Source organism: Falco peregrinus, chromosome 17 (genome assembly GCF_023634155.1).
Source record: "Falco peregrinus isolate bFalPer1 chromosome 17, bFalPer1.pri, whole genome shotgun sequence".
NCBI lineage: Eukaryota > Metazoa > Chordata > Aves > Falconiformes > Falconidae > Falco > Falco peregrinus.
The window spans coordinates 1,920,548-1,932,948 of record NC_073737.1 but is presented as its reverse complement, the minus strand read 5'-3'; positions in this window follow the sequence as shown (position 1 = coordinate 1,932,948).

Sequence of the window (12,401 nt, the reverse complement as noted above, 5' to 3'; positions counted from 1 at the left end):
CCACCGGCTTGCCTGTAAAAGCTGGTCTACCTGGCAGAAAATGGCAGTAATCAGCCTATTGGCAGCAGACAATACAGCATCATTTGTAATTCTTATGGCTGCATGTTCTTCGTTTCACAGGGGCTGGATGCTAATCAATGAGTTGCCATGGTTACCCGACATCCCTGACCATCAATACATAATGAGATGCAAGGAAATTAGATGGGTTTTTAGTCACTGCTCCTAGGGAGGAGCTGGGGGACCTGGCTGGCTTTAAGCTCCCCTCCACACTGCGCCCACAGGTGGGAAGCTCTGAACTTGGGCAGATGGTTTGAACCTGCTCTTGGCTTCTCCTCCACCACCAAAGTAACACAGCTGAAAAAAACCCAACTTTCTGCTCTGAGCACCACAGTCACCTCCCAGCCAGGGGCACTGCAGAGGTTCCCTAGCAGAGGGCAACAGTGGCAGAGCAACAGTGCATCTCCCCAGAAAGACGAGGGGCATCTCCTGACGGGGAGAAAGGTACAGGCTTCAGCCCATGAGCAAACAGTGCTGACACGGCAAACAAAGATTGAGGCTGGAAAAGGGAGGAACAGGCAGGCAGACGGCATTGCCAAGTTCACACAAGGAACCTGCAGCGGAGCGCAGCACAGGCTGTCCGGTGAAACAGGCAGAGGCTGCCCATGGTCACTGCCAGCCCGCAGGCTCCACCGAGGTCAGAAAGCAAAACCTGCCCCAGCATCAGAGATGTTTCCTCCCCATCAAGCTTGTCTTCCCAGAAATAGCCAGGTTTTTTGTTAATAACCTAATTACTTTAATATGCATCAGTATTAAAAAGAAAATGACATTTGATGTTTGCAAAATTTAAGTCTAGTTATGAATCAATTTCCTAGATTGTTCTCATTAAAATAATTAAATTACCTGTTGTGTGCTGGAATCTCTTGGGAAACCATGAACATTTTTCCTCTCTTTGGGGGTTTCAGGGAGTCACCACTCTGCAGACCCAGCACAGGACATGTGCCAAGGGTGCTGCTGGCCTCCCAGTGGTGGGGCAAAGGGGTCCAGGGCTTCACAACAAGCACCAGGGAGTGACCTGCTCTGGTGCAGCAGCTCGGTCTTTTTTAATTGAAAGGCCATCTAAGCTTTTTCAAGAAAGCCTCTCAGCAGCAGCTAGCCATTTCTAAGAACCATCTAAGGATTATCATCTGCAGCATCGCCTTTGTGTTTCATTTATAACCACATAAAAGGTAGGCTGAACCTTGAACGCTCATTCTGTTTGTCTCCGTACCCTCTTCGCTTGAATGCACAGGCATATCCACAACGATTTAAAAGATAAACATCCACAGGGATTTTACAGACCAACCACACCAGGTTTCATGGATGAAATGAGATGGAGCAGGACAGAGAAGGCACTGAGCAGCCTGACCACCGATTACAGGATGACGCAGGTTTTAGGACCAGAACTGGGAGAGTGTGAAGATTAATGTCCAGAGCAGATTGCAGGAGTAAAGAGATTAAGTATTTTTAATTACACTCTGATTTTAGGATTGATGCTCCCCCTTTCTGTGCCATCACTTCTCAGCTAACATGGAGGACAAGATCCAAGGAGCTGCTCACCACCAATGGGCAGGAGAAAACCAGACAGCAAAGCCCAGCGCAGGGTGTTGCTGCTTTGTAATCATCCCATCCAAACTACTCACATGCAAAATGCATGAGCTCCATCTATTAGCGGTTCGTTCTCAGGTGGCTCTCAGCAGGCCCCTTGGCATGCAACAAGGTTTGTTGATGTGAAACAACACACACTGTAAACACATTTTAGTATGCAGGAGGAGTAGGACCAAAAGGGCTGAAGAACGAGGCTAGGACAGAAGGAGAGGCTGGCCAGGCCTCCCCTCACAGCCCGGCCGGCAGATGCTCAACAGCTCATCTCTGCCTTTCCAGGTATCTGCTCCCCCCTTGAGCTCGAGCGGCTGTGGACACCAACCCCCCCTTCCCCCGGGCTGAAGCAGAACTGCTCTTCCCTTCCCTGCAGCAGGGCACTCCCAGGGGGGGGAGCACAAGTCCCAGATCCTCAAAACCCTACAAAAACTGAGCAAAACAGAAGGGCGCAGGTGGCACAGTCATACAGGGTCTCAGCACCTCCTGTTTACCCACCACACAGCCCATTCCCATGTTCTTCGCACAGGACCACTTTTCCCCTATTCCCCAGGGCTGGCAGTGCTTTCCCCTTCGGCTCTCCCAGCACTCATCCCCAGGGTGACCCCCGCTCATTCGGAAAGCACCCAATTGCTCACACATCTGGAAGGGAAACAACTTCTTCCTTGCTGTTCTGGTCTTGTTTTATTGTTATTTTGAGAGAAGTGGAAAGAAAAAAAAAAAAGGGGGGGGGGGGGGGGGGAGAGCTGGCTTTAGGGACATTGCAAACAGCACCAGCAGCCTCTGGTGGGCACGGCAAGTCCTACAGCTGCGAGCACCCAAACCGCGCACCCTGGACTGCGGGCACCCGTGCAAGTTGCCTCCTTGCCCGCTCAAACAGGGAAACACTTTGGGTAAGGAAATGCAGCACCGTCAAGCCCTCAGCTCTCCCTCCTTCAAGGTATAGCAGCCCACCAACACGCACAGGCGGCGGTGGGATGCTAGCAGCCCCCGCTCACCTCTGGGGTCCTGCCTGGATAAACCCTTTAAGGCCAAGCTCAGCACCTGACTGCACCATCCCTCTGCTCGGTGCACAGACCTGATGGAATCAGCCAGGAATCGCATGCAAAAGCCATTACACTAGAAGGGCTTCTCCTGACAAAATTAACTTGTGACTAAGCGATTAAATCAGCTTTCTCTACCTATGGCACTGTCTAGGCTGAGCACCGACTTCAAGTCACACTCTGCACAGATAAGCCAGACCTTATCTCGCAGCAATCCTGTTTTCTCCTCCAGTGTCTCCTACTCAGACATGCCACAGCCATGATTGTATCTCACAGCACACAACAAGGACCTCTCAGACCACTTTGGAAACATCCAGCCTCTGCTCCCACACAGAAGGTACCGGGAAGGAATTCTGCTGCTGGCTCTCACCTTCCCTTCGCAGCCAAGGAAACTGCTCCAGGCTCACCTGGGATTTACTTTAAACTGTCCTTAACCTGCCTCCGCTTAACACACACAGTATAGATATAGGAGTCAGCCCACAAGTACGTTAAGGACTAAGTAAAAAAGAAAGGGGAAAACATTTTGCCCAGGACCATCCAAACCTAAGAACTGTGCCAAAGCCAGCAGCAGAATCCTCTCGGCTCACAGCAAGCACAAAGTTGTGAAATCCCACTCCCTCTCCAGCAAAAACCTGTCTGCCCCCCAACCCCCGCAACCCCATCTTTTCAGCTTCCCAACACAGCTTTTTAAGTAAGGTGGACCCTCCCAAGAGAATAGAAACCTTTACCATGGAGCCAGCAATAATTGAAGTTTTTATGGAAAGGCATGAGTTTTTATGGAAAGGAGGTGATGGGACATCCATCCCAAAGTCACTCTCCTGGCACATGCTGCAGACTGGGCTGCAGCCAGCACAGCATCAGGCCCCATTGTGATCCCCCATCAGCCTCTTCTCACACAAGGTACCAGCCGTTTGGTGGGTTCTAGCAAAAAATCTCAGCTCTGTGTCTGTCCCCTCCCCGCCCAGGGTCTCCCCTCCAGTAACCAGCTGGCTGCAGAGCTGTACAGAGCAAGCAAACAGGGCACACCACCCTTCTTGCTCCAGAAGCATCACAGCCCCTCATACTCCTCAGAAAAAAAACTGTCCCCCCAAGCAGGAAAAACATCAGACCTTTTTTCTCAAGGGCATTTTTCTAATTGCCATTTCTCCCCCTCCTCCAAAAGGTGGAGGATACCAGGCTACAGGCCAGATTGCAAACCAGGTTGTTCCACATCCCCCTTCCCCTCGCTCTGGAGAACAGCCAGCAAAAGGGGTTGTATCTCTCTTTCTGCTGTATTTTTCCCTCTGGGCTGTTAATTCCTAACCAGAGAACAACACCCACATGCTAGGGTGGCTCTGTGCCTGGGAACCACTCTGTCCCACCACAAGGAACAACAACAAAGCACACAGTCCTACCCACCAGTGCTTTAACCCAGCTGGGCAACCACCAGAGCAGCAGCACAGACAGCCCGGGCACACGCACACCAACCTCTGCCGCAGCTCCTCGGCCTCTTGCTTTTCCACCTGCAGCCAAATCCTCTGTGCTCCCCAGGAACCTTTTTATGGGCTTCATCCCACCCACTTGCACCACCTGCTGCCCAGGTGCCAGGAACTCTGTAATTGCCCTCTGCTTCCGCTTAACCTTTTTGATTCTGCATGGGATGGCCTCATGGCACGTGGGCATCCCCCATCTCCCAAAAAGCAGCTTTTACACACCCAAGCCTCCTGCCCTTGCTTGAGAGGTCCATTGCTGCTGTGCCTGCTGGAAAAAAAAAAAAAAAAAAAAAAAAAAGCAGCATATTCTTACAGGATCTTGGGCCTGGCGAGTGGTGTCTGAGCACGGTTAGGTTGGACAGATGTGCAAATCCAGGAGGTGCGTGTCGGGACTGAGCTGAGCAGGAGCCTGCAGAGCTGCTAACGGGGCGCCCCGTGCTCTGCAGCAGAGGCAGCTCTCCTGGCTGCCGGAGTGAAGATGGGGAAAGTGGCAAGTGTCCTGCCCTCCCCAACCAGGCTTGGCTTAAATCAAATTGAAACTGGTTTAAACTACTCTAGAGAAAAAGCAGAGAAGAATAGGTGCTTCGGGTTTTGCTCTGATTTAGTGAAACCGGTTTATATCTGTGTTTATGCAGATCTCGGTTCAATAAATCCCTGGATTGCTGCTTTCATTTACTGTTTGCATTTAAAAGTGATTTAAGTTGATTTAGGGGATTTGAACTTGCAACAGTGTAGCCAAATCGGTATTTGCACACCAAGGCAAAATAAATAAACAACTCGTGGAGCCTTGCTCTTAGACCCCACTGAAACTGACCCCATGTGCACCGACTCCTGCTCCTCCCCAAAGGGAACACGGGAGGCTGTCCCACCGAGCTGTGCTGCATCCCCCAAAGTGTCCCCGTGGGCCCCTTTAACCCAGTTTAAACATCCTGTATTTGAGTTGGGATAAAACCTCATGAGAAAGCTCTCCTTTCAGCCCAGCGGTGGCTGTTTTCTGTCTAGTTGCAGCAGATACACGGTAAATATTTCACCCTGAATGGAGAGCTGGGGTTAACCGATGCCCAAATAGTGTTGTGAGCTCCCCAGCAGCCTCGGGACCAGCGAGGGCACGAGGTCGAGCAGTGGGTGCAGGCAAGGGTAAACACCAGGGGCTTTCTGGCATGCACCAAATGAACAGATGACCAGTTCCCCTGCAACAGTGGCTGCTGTTGCCTCATCTCTGCTCAGGTCTGAGGACTCCTGAACCCTGACCATGCTGGAGCCGAGACAAGGGCTGAGTCATGATTTAAAAAAAAACAACAAACACTTCCTTAAAAATACTTCCTGGCATCTTTTCATGGCCTCCTGCCCTGCACAAACACCATGATTCCCTCCAGCATGCAGCAAAATAATCCCACATCCTCCAATCCTGACCCAAAACTCAGCCTGAGCCACACTGCAGCATCATTTCTGGGAAGGGTCCCCGCGGCAGCCATGTGCAGCACAGCCTCTCTCCCCGGTGGTAGCGCAGCTCCCACATCCCAGCCCAGCTGTGTCCTCACAGAGCAGACCCCCCCAGGCTGCCGGATCCCCCAGTTCTCCTCATCCTCCCACCGAGGGACCGACATCTCTGCAGGGGACGGGTCCACCGAGCCCTGACTGGCCTCTCCCGCTGCTCTAATTGCGTATCTGTGAGGTGGAAAGCTGCTGTAACCACAGCCCTGGCACACTATAAAAGCACATAAAGAAACGTATGCGATCATTATGCAAAGGACTTGCTCCTTTACGGGGTTTGGATTACAGTCTATAACATACAAAGCTAAACTGCAAAGCACATTTGGTTTTTACGGGCACCATAAACACAAGCGGCAGCGCTCCTGGGGAAGAGCAGCCAGGCCAGGCGGCAGTGCGAGGGGCATCGTTTCCCCGTTGGGATGCGGAGCAAACAACACCAGGTGAACCCAAAAATGGGGATGTTGTCCAAGACCCTTTGCCTCTGCTGCTGCAGACCTCACGCCGCAGTGTGGGGTGAAGGGGCCCCCGGGCAGCAGCACCCCCTTCCTGCAAGCTCAGCTCAGCCCCAATCCCCAGGGGACAGTGAGAGCAGCATCTCCCACTGCAGTCCCATGCGCAGAGCAAAGAGCAGGAGGAGGAGAAGAGGAGATGCCTCCCTGCCCGTTTTGGTGGGGGGATATTCCCCGTTACGTGGTTCACAGGCACCCAGGAGGCTGGGGAACCCCTGAGCTACAGAGGAGGGTGATGGTGGTGTCAGCCCAGCCCTCACGCTCATCGGCTTGGCTGCAAATATAATCTTTTATTGTGGTAATTGCCAATGCTTCCACCCTCGTGAAAATCAAATTAGTCTGTGCAGAGATAAGGCCAAGGCCCAGCCTCACACCAAGGAGGAGGAAGAGTATGGCGGGGAAAGAGCCATAGGGCAGCTTTTTATCACAGGGATGCAGAGGAGAAAGGGATGGGAAATATAAGGAGACCAGTTGGGAATTAAGGTGATTTTTTGTAGCAGAGCAGGGCATTGCTGGTCAGGAAAATGGAGAGGACCGGACCAGTGGAAGGTCATAATCAGTTTTTTCCTTGCCTTTGCTCAAGCTCAAACTCAAACACCCATTTTCTGCAAGAAAAATGCCATCACCACCAGCCCAGTCTGAACTTCAGGCTGCATTTCTCCTTCCCTGAGCCAGGGCACAGCTGGGGTCCAGGATGCAGACCAGGGTGGGTTTGGGGTCCAGGACACAGGCTGGGGCTGCATTGGCAGAGTAGGGAAAAGCTTCTGTCAGCATCCTGCTTCTTTCTAGCATTTCTAAGCCACAAAACCACCTAGCTCTTCGTTGCCTGACCTGGCACACAGTCACTCCCCGGAGCTCCCCGCGCTGGCCCAGCCAGCCCTCACCTCGCATCAGTTGTGGAGCTCTGCACACCTCCAGAACTGGCTGCACTTCAGGCCTGGAAGGATTTCATAAATATTTAAGCAAAATGCTTTCAGCATGATATGTGCACTGTGTGCGCTACTTACACCGAGCACCGAAACTGAAATACATAGAGATAATTGCGTGGGTACCGCAGCCACAGATGCCCTCTGCAGCCAGTCTGGCCCCGGCTGGGTTAATGATGGCTGCTTTGTCCTGGCCCCTGATGGGGAATTTTTAATTTAAACAGCCCCTTGGAAAAGCAGGCACATATGCCTGCTCATGGAGAAATCAGCTGGCTACTGACATGAGCTGCTCAACGATTCCCCGTGGGAGAGTCATCTCCAGCGAAAGGGATTTGAAAACACAACACGAGTGTTTCACATGCGGCTACTCGACAGCTCCGACCCCGCCACCGGCTGCTCCTTCCCTCCTCCTCCCCGATGTGCTCCCCTCACACAGCTGAGGACCAGGCTGTCTCAGCCACAGCCCTCCCCGCACAGCAGGATCCCAAACATCTGAAGGGAGAGGAGAAGCATCAGTCCCCGCTGTCCCAGCGCCAAGCGCAGCCCGTGCGATGCCATCACCCATGGGTGCAGGTCCCCGCAGTGGCACCGCGTGCTCCCTGGCTCCGGTGGTCCCGGGAGCAGCCCCTCACATTGTCCCTTTGCTCCCCTCTCCTGGGAAGTCCCAGATGAGGCCAGGCTTTGCCCTGACCACCTCCACCTTCGGGGACATGCAGCAAGGGACCCCAGCCCTCGGTGGCTGCATGGGATCCAGCTTCCTTCAAAGCCCCCAGCACGGCGGCTTTTCCCGACAGCTCTGACAACAGAAGCATCTTGGCCTGATCAGAGGGAAACTTTACTCTGGAAGGGAGTGGAAGAGCCCCAGAAGCTTTGCTCTGAAGGGTGATGTAACCACATTTCCCTCTTCAAAGATCCAGGATGAATTATTTAGACCTGTAGAGGAGCAGCTCTGCTGAATTATTTAGGAGGATTTGGATTTGTACGCCAATGAAGCAGAAGCAAACTGAGCTGAGCTGCACATTGAATAGCCCCAAGAGAAAGCCAGGACCTTTTTCCTCCTCTTTTTCCCCTGGTAAGTGCCAGAAAAGCAGCTTGTACAATATTCAGGGTGAGTCCTAGGAGCCAGGCAGGCAGAGTCAGACAAACTGCTTTTTCCAGCAGAATATTTTTGCTGCCCAACTGGTTACTGGCGTGTGGAGGGCTGGGAGATAAGCATTGCATAACCCAGTGAGTAATGCTGAGGAGGAGGAGGGGAGGAGCAGGAGGAAAAGGCTGCAAGAGGGAAAACCTCTGCTCCTCTCTGCCCAGTGGGAAACCCTGCCTGAGCTCCGGGGTCGGGATGGCTCAGGGGTTTGGGATATTTCAGTTTTGCAGCTGATTTCTGTTTGTGACCCCACATGTAACTAATGCCTGGCTCCAGCTCCTGCCTGTGGCTTGGGATCACCCGCTCGCTCTCTCCACCTTCACCCACTGAGATACCATCCATCAGCTCCTTCCGCAAATCATAAGCAGGGTTTGGAGTGCATGATGCTCTAAAAGATAATATATCTGAGGGTCTGTGTACATTTGCCTTTTGTTTCGAATGCCCTGAGGAGCCAAATTTTCTAGCTTCTCTTTCTGGCCCTGAGGACTAGAAACTGTTTACTATCAGAGCTCACATAATGAAATGACACCAGAATGATGCTTTAGAAGAATTCCTCGTTGCATGAGATCTGGACTGGATGAGCAGGACTTTGTGGTGTGACCAGGATGTCCAGCTACAGATACCCAGATTAGCATCGCAGATCAATACCCAGAACCAGGCAGCACCTTATCGCTGTTTTGCAACTCCAGCAGGCAGAGGAAGCTGCTTTGTTTAACTGCGAAAGCAAACTTTGCTCTGAGGCTCGAGGGACATAGTCTGGGCTTGTCTCTGGTTTAGCATCAAGCAAAGGAAGAAGCTGAAGAGCTACCAAGGAGCTGAGATATGCTCTTACCGTTAATTTTGATGGGAAAGGAGCAGATGAATCCCAGAAGTGGAAGAGGAAATTTCAGCCTGCCTTTATAAGCTTGGATGTGATACGCTTTTCTCATGACCTTTTGGGGGGTTTTTTGCCGCTGCACTGGCTGGGATTGGAAGCAGCACGGCTGGCTGCGTGTCAGGGCTCCAGGAAAGGGAGCTGAGAGCAAAGTCCGGTCTAAGTAGACTTGAACTCTCCTAGCAGAAGTCTGCTGCTAGGCTGGGAAAGCCATGTGGAGTTTGCTTTTCATTACAGCTTTGACTGGTTTTATTTTACCTAAAATTACAGAGTGCGAGGACACAGCACAGAGGAGAGCTCACAAGTCTTGCGTCCGTGCCACGTCGCTTAGCTCGGTCCTCAAACCCCATCAGGAAGGGTACGGTGGGAGGGAATGAGCCTGATGGATCCTCCCCTCAACCAAAACAAGGAATATCCCCAGCCCTGGCTGGAAATCGCTTTGTGCAGCACAATGAGGACAATATCACGGGCACGTCAGGGATATCAGCTGGTGGCTTGGCCACAGCCGGGCTGAGCTGATTAATATGCATCGCCCCCCGCACACAGCCTTGCCAAGCTTACAGCAAAGCCCGCATGAGACATAAGTAGCCACCACCAGCACCAGCCGAGATCCTCCTTGGCCGCATGCATAAGCTCCGATCTCACTCCCTTGCAGCTCGCTGCAGCAGGATTTACCCGCTGGCAGGACGGCTGAGCCGGCGTCTTTTCTTTTCTGCACGGCAGCCCGTGTGAGCACGCACATGTCCCTGCAGCCTCACCACAATTATGGCATGCAGGCTCACAGGCTAATTGTCATTTGTAATCCAGCTGCCCAACTGAAGTGATCAAACGCCGAACACTCAGTCTTCTCTGCTGCATTTCATCTCCAAATCCCTGGGCAGGGCCAAGCACAGCACCTCCCCGCAGCGGAGCGTGTGTGCGTCCAGGGCGCGCGAGCTGCTGCGGGGATGCATTTGCACATCACAATTTGCCGAGGAGCTGGTTTTTGAGTGGGATGAGGACTGATGCTCCCAAGGGCTCAGCATGCCCAAGGTCGTCCCCCAGCCCTGAAGCCCTGAGTGCCCACTGTCACCTATAGAAAGGCTTGGGCTTTGGGCAGCCCCCCAGCAGCACACTCACACACAAGCTGAACCACTGCCGGCTTTACCCGCTGCTGTTTTCTCCCCGGCCGTGTGGTTTTGGGAAGCAGAGCAGGGCACGTGCGGGCACATCACCTCTTCCCCCTGCATCAGGGTGGCCATGACATGATGGGGATGCCCCTTCCCCACACCGCCAGCTCTTCCTGGCTTGGCTCTATGTCCAGTGCTTGTATTGCTATTTAAAATTCATGTGCAAAAATAAAGGCACTATTTATTATCCTGGCATCCTCATCCTGTTCCTCCAGGTACCATCTGAGCCCTCCGACCCTCTGGAGCATTTTGAGGGTTCATTTCCCTTTCCCAGGCTTGCCTCAGTCTTCCAATATTGCTTCATAGCTCTGTAGGGGAAAAAGTCATTAAACACACCTACTTCTTTCTTTTATCACTGATCTTATTATCTTGTAATTCCCTTGCAGAGCAGTAAATTAGTATGAACTAAGTTATATCCAATTTCAATGGATTTGTAAATAATCTGTTCATAAAAAAATAAAAGAGGGAAAAATCCTGTCTTTGTCATTTCTGCTTATCCTTTATCCTAAAATATAAGGGAGAAGGGACTCTTATTCAATCTATCCATGCAAATCCACTTAGGGTTCTATCCAGGATGACTACACTAAGTGATTAAGAAAGACGAGTATCAAGTGGAAGGGATGAGCAACTGACTCATTCAGTGACTACCTGCGCTGGTCCTGGCACTGCCAGCAGCAGCTGGAGGTGCCGGACTCGAGTGAGGCGGGTGAGCGTTTCATCCACTCTCTGCCCAAATTTCCCCCAAGGAAGCAAGTCGCTGGTATTTCATCACCTGTTTGCATTGCGGGTGCAAAAATGGGATTGTTTTAGATATTTTTTTTTCACCTGGATTTTGTTGGAGGGATCGATCATCTCTCCATTAATGAAGGCAGGAGACGGGGGCATGTTTGCAGGGAGGTCATTCACCACGGCTCAGCTCCCCACATCGGGGAAATCCAAGCCCCCCGAGCACCCCATGGGCAGGCAGGGGCTGGGTGGTCACCCCCCGCCTCACCCATGGCTCACACCTCCGTGAGGACCCTGTGCTGTTACTCTCTGGGGCTCCCTTGCCCTGGGGAAGCTTCCAGGTGACTCGGGGAGGTGAGGCAACACCACGTAGTCAGACTCGTTTGTGGGGGCGAGGACACGGCAGACAGGGCGAGTGCTGACATGAATGGGATGGATGAGCCGGGGAGGACGAGTTTCAGCCCAGGAGGAGCCGCCCCAGCACCCGGCCAAGGGGGCGGCGAGAGGGGCTTGGGGACCCCACAGCCAGGCAGGCACAGCCAAGGGACACAGCAGGGCTGTGGCCCCCCCTGCCACCCTGTCCCCCCACGATGGTTGAACTCCTGAGCTCCTGGCTGCAAAATCTGCCTGAGTCAGGACGATTCCTGAAAAGCTGCAGATACAACCGCTGGCCCATCTGGTACAAATAACTTCTTGGCTTTGCTGCCTTGTTTTGTTATGACTTACTATAGAAACACGAAGCTCCGCTCGACTGAAAATGAATCACGATTTTTTTTTTCGTGCCTTTCCCCCATGAGTGAAATCCTGCTAAACCATTCCTCTGTGCTCACGTGAATACATTTTCCTTTTCTCCTTCTTCCCCTTCTTCTCCTTCTTCTCCTTCCTCCTCTCTTCAATTTTTAGGTCCTAAAATAGCAAATTCCAGCTGACTGCTTTCAAGGCAACAAGGCACCCACAGGATTGTGGGAGCGTTGCTCAAATCAGCAGAGAAACGAACTAAGCTGCCAGGAAACAATATTAAAAAAAGCAGGGGGGTGGATCTCGTCTGCCAAGCGCCAGCTCCATAAATCAAAGCCCTGTGGTTTGTGCAGAGCTAAAACCTTGCTTCTCCCGTGCTCCACCCTGGCGTAACTATTTTCGCTTGATGTCAAATGCCCCGATAGTGGGAGCAGAGGGCTGGGGTTCGGATGCACGCCGGTGGAAGGCAGGGCAGCAGCAGCACCCTCGCTGCTCCAGTTCATGGGGCGCCAGCCCGGCTCCCGCAGTGGCAGCAAAGCAAACCCCGGCGCCGAGCCCCAGCCGCTGTGCTCCGATTGTGCCAAGGGCTGGCAACCACGGCGTGACCATCCATGGGACACAAGCCCAATCCCAGCTGGTGGGTGCACCGACCAGTTTGAGACTGATTTAGG